Raw genomic sequence first — 5,000 nt, forward strand, 5'->3', positions numbered from 1 at the left:
GAGCGATCAGCTAGGAAGCGCCCCATCCACGTCGGTACCCTTGGGCGTTGCACTCGCAGTCGCAAAAAACGTTGGGCAAATATATTTCTCCGATGCTGAGCGATCAGCTAGGAAGCGCCCCATCCATGTCGGTACTCGTACGCGTCGCACTCGCAGTCGCAAAAAACGCTGGGCAAATATATTTCTCGGAAGAGTAATGACAGTCCGAGCCTCCTGCGTGGGAAGAGTCTTTCTAGGCCCTGACCCACGGGAAGCGTGTAGCTTCCCCCATCCCGGACATTTCACGTCGTCACACTACCGGTATTGACTAATAGACTGATTGCTGATAATCATTAGCCACACACTGGGGGAAACGGCCGACAGGGGCGGCAACATAGTGGAGCCGCAGTGTCACTAATGTACAGAGATAGAACAGTTTCGACTGGAACCAGAGTAACCGTATACACGGCACTGATTAGTAATAGATGCAGAGCCATCAGAATACAGATAATATATACAACCGCCCCTATACATGCTGAAAGACTCTGCACACAATGAGAACCACACGTCAGCCAGACACTATCACACACTACTCTCTGCCTCTAACAGGCACACACACAATATCTAACCACCAGCATGGAAGAACATCCGGTGCATCCTCTCCGCCACATTACACAATCCACACTATCATAACCAGACCGGGAGGTCCACCCAGAAAACAGAATATCCCACCCTTCCGACATCCGCCATTGCTCAGCTAAGCCACGAACACCCACACATGTCCTACACAGGGGTGCACCCAACATCACAATACTGCCTCCTGTCACAGTACACAAACAATGGCAGGAATGAAAGACACAGATCTGCCACAACCTTGGAATCGGAGCGCCGCCTGTCATGAGCCACAAGTGCATCCTGACGTGACAAATCGGATGATCCCGCAGGCATGCACTTACGATAATCACTATCAACGAACCTGCCGCCCCCTCCCCCCCCAAAATACACCTTTCCCTACAACGTGTACCTTAACCTAAGCTATATTGTACCTTAACCTAAGCGATATTGTACCTTAACCTAAGGTATATCGTACCTTAACCTAACCTACATTGCGCCTTCACCTAACCTACGTTGTACCTTAACCTAACCTACGTTGTACCTTAACCTAACCTACGTTGTACCTTAACCTAACCTACGTTGTACCTTAACCTAACCTACGTTGTACCTTAACCTAACCTACGTTGTACCTTAACCTAACCTACGTTGTACCTTAACCTAACCTACGTTGTACCTTAACCTAACCTACGTTGTGCCTTAACCTAACCTACGTTGTGCCTTAACCTAACCTACGTTGTGCCTTAACCTAACCTACGTTGTGCCTTAACCTAACCTATGTTGTGCCTTAACCTAACCTATGTTGTGCCTTAACCTAACCTATGTTGTGCCTTAACCTAACCTATGTTGTGCCTTAACCTAACCTATGTTGTGCCTTAACCTAACCTATGTTGTGCCTTAACCTAACCTATGTTGTGCCTTAACCTAACCTACGTTGTGCCTTAACCTAACCTACGTTGTGCCTTAACCTAACCTACGTTGTGCCTTAACCTAACCTACGTTGTGCCTTAACCTAACCTACGTTGTGCCTTAACCTAACCTACGTTGTGCCTTAACCTAACCTACGTTGTGCCTTAACCTAACCTACGTTGTGCCTTAACCTAACCTACGTTGTGCCTTAACCTAACCTACGTTGTGCCTTAACCTAACCTACGTTGTGCCTTAACCTAACCTACGTTGTGCCTTAACCTAACCTACGTTGTGCCTTAACCTAACCTACGTTGTGCCTTAACCTAACCTACGTTGTGCCTTAACCTAACCTACGTTGTGCCTTAACCTAACCTACGTTGTGCCTTAACCTAACCTACGTTGTGCCTTAACCTAACCTACGTTGTGCCTTAACCTAACCTACGTTGTGCCTTAACCTAACCTACGTTGTGCCTTAACCTAACCTACGTTGTGCCTTAACCTAACCTACGTTGTGCCTTAACCTAACCTACGTTGTGCCTTAACCTAACCTACGTTGTGCCTTAACCTAACCTACGTTGTGCCTTAACCTAACCTACGTTGTGCCTTAACCTAACCTACGTTGTGCCTTAACCTAACCTACGTTGTGCCTTAACCTAACCTACGTTGTGCCTTAACCTAACCTATGTTGTGCCTTAACCTAACCTATGTTGTGCCTTAACCTAACCTATGTTGTGCCTTAACCTAACCTATGTTGTGCCTTAACCTAACCTATGTTGTGCCTTAACCTAACCTATGTTGTGCCTTAACCTAACCTATGTTGTGCCTTAACCTAACCTATGTTGTGCCTTAACCTAAACCTATGTTGTGCCTTAACCTAACCTATGTTGTGCCTTAACCTAACCTATGTTGTGCCTTAACCTAACCTACGTTGTGCCTTAACCTAACCCATATTGTACCTTAACCTAAACCCATATTGTACCTTAACCTAACCATATTGTACCTTAACCTAACCATATTGTACCTTACCTAACCCATATTGTACCTTAACGTAACCTAATTTGTGCCTTAACGTAACCTAATTTGTGCCTTAACGTAACCTAATTTGTGCCTTAACGTAACCTAATTTGTGCCTTAACGTAACCTAATTTGTGCCTTAACGTAACCTAATTTGTGCCTTAACGTAACCTAATTTGTGCCTTAACGTAACCTAATTTGTGCCTTAACGTAACCTAATTTGTGCCTTAACGTAACCTAATTTGTGCCTTAACGTAACCTAATTTGTGCCTTAACGTAACCTAATTTGTGCCTTAACGTAACCTAATTTGTGCCTTAACGTAACCTAATTTGTGCCTTAACGTAACCTAATTTGTGCCTTAACGTAACCTAATTTGTGCCTTAACGTAACCTAATTTGTGCCTTAACGTAACCTAATTTGTGCCTTAACGTAACCTAATTTGTGCCTTAACGTAACCTAATTTGTGCCTTAACGTAACCCATGTTGTGCCTTAAACGTAACCCATGTTGTGCCTTAACGTAACCCAATTTGTGCCTTAACGTAACCCATGTTGTGCCTTAACCTAACCTATATTGTGCCTCAACCTAACCTATATTGCGCCTTAAACCTGACGCACGTTGTCGCTGAACCTGCTCTGTAATTGTTATGCAACTCGTTAAATTAGTGTAGTGTTGCCTAACCGCAACCCTCGCAATATAGTTCGCTATTCGCACTGCCCGGTCCCCTGTGTATCGCGTCATGTTAAACACCTTGCAGGTGTTGCTGACTTTCCACATGCTCCTGCTATACACTGTATGTGGATAGCAGCAGGACGTACATGCCCCCCCCCCTTCCCCCCTGCCTTCGCAAGCTGGTCGTTGAGAAGTTTGCATGTTCAATGCCCTTCGCATGCCGACGTACTCAGCCTACGGTTGTGGTACGGCCTGTCACCTGTCCGCCGATGTACGCAAAACCCACAAACTGTACTGCACATTGGTCCGTATGTACTGAATGATACATCGTGGGCACATGTGTGACCGTACGACGACTGCGCCTAGCAACGGCAGACCATACAGTCCAAATATTGTGCACGCAGCTACGTGTCGTCTCCCTATAAGAGCTGGATTGCAGTGTGGTACGCCCATTCAGACGTGTGGGAGGAACGGACGCCCTGGATGGCGATCAGCATGAGCAGTCTGTTGATGTAGTGGAGCGTGTATTCGGACGTAAGTCGTCTCTTCTCACACACCGTGATAGCATGTTGCACCGCGTTCCACATCTTGCGACATCCTGCAGAGGCCGGCTGACAGTCGTTCGCAGCAATGGACACCGCATACGTACGGGGGCTACCTTCCCACGTGTTCTCGAGGCGTGCACATGTTGTTGCGTCTATGTGGGCAGACGTAGTGTGTTGTGACACCTGACACAGGCATGCAATACTCGTTGCAAATGGCGATGGACGTCTACGTTTGCTGGTGACGTTACGCAAATGAACAACAGGTAACCCGTTGTGGTGCGGTTGTTCTCGCTAGAGGTGAATCAGTGTTGGCGACGATCGGTCGAGCTATTAACCGGTTGTTTCAGGGATACCCACCATGCCCACGAACGTGAAAGGGGACCCACCATGCCCCACGAACGCGAAAGGGGATCTGGGTGTGAGGCGATACGTGGCGGTGGCTGGGTGGGACCGTCCCCCCGCCGGTGAGGGGGGGGCCGCCCGGCGTGCTGGCAGCGCGGTGCGTGGGCGCACGCGCTACAGCCGGCTGGTGGGGGCGGCCAGTGGCAGGCGCGCCGGCCGACGGACGCCGGCAGGCGGCGCAGCTGCGCGCCGGCGCCCCCCTGCTCGCGGCGCCTTGCGGCCAAAGTAGGTCCTCGCGGGCCCGGTGCGAAGCGCGGTGGCCATCTGCAGTGTGCTGGTCCGATTGAGGACTGTGTGCGCTGAGGATGCGCCGCCGCCCGGCGCTCGGCGCCCGCGACGCGACCGTCTGCTGCTCGGTCGCCACCCAGCGGTTCTCGCAGGTGGTTTGTATCGCAGCTGTGCGGACGTGTTGGCGCGTGCGCTGTGCTGGGAGAGTTCGCTTCGGCACCCCAAGTGGGGCTTTTGTCCTTCTGTGGCGCTGGCGTTGGAGCTGCCGGTCAACCGTAGGTGGCGCGTGTTGTCTCCCGCCGGCAATGCCACGACAGCACGCTCCCGGGCCTCTGTCGGCAGCGGCAAGCTCAGTTGGGAGCACGGGTGGTCGCACCTAAAGCGTCTACTCGCCTAACTCCGGGCGATTGCGCCTCTCTCGAACCCGACCAAGTACTTAGGACGGGCGCTGCGCGCCGCCGGGACCTGAGAGGGTTTCGAGGTGTGTTGTGCAGGGGAGCTCAGCCTCCTCCTGTTTGCAGAATAATTGAGCGGACGCTTGCGTGTTCGCGCGGGCCCCCGGGACACACTCCCGGGCGGCCGGCTGCTCAGCTCTAGTTGACGCAGCTCCCTGGTTGATCCTGCCAGTAGTCATATGCT

The 5,000-nt window shown here is 50.9% G+C and overlaps 1 non-coding gene across 1 annotated transcript in view; it reads left to right on the top strand.

The window, feature by feature from the left end:
- Positions 1-4,968: 4,968 nt before the first annotated feature.
- Positions 4,969-5,000, top strand: part of LOC126436109 (small subunit ribosomal RNA) — a 1,917-nt gene continuing 1,885 nt past the window's right edge. Inside the window, exon 1 of the ribosomal RNA XR_007580431.1 lies at positions 4,969-5,000. This exon is cut by the window's right edge and continues 1,885 nt beyond it. This is a non-coding gene — a ribosomal RNA (small subunit ribosomal RNA).

This window comes from Schistocerca serialis, unplaced genomic scaffold, assembly GCF_023864345.2.
Source record: "Schistocerca serialis cubense isolate TAMUIC-IGC-003099 unplaced genomic scaffold, iqSchSeri2.2 HiC_scaffold_1226, whole genome shotgun sequence".
NCBI classification, from domain to species: domain Eukaryota; kingdom Metazoa; phylum Arthropoda; class Insecta; order Orthoptera; family Acrididae; genus Schistocerca; species Schistocerca serialis.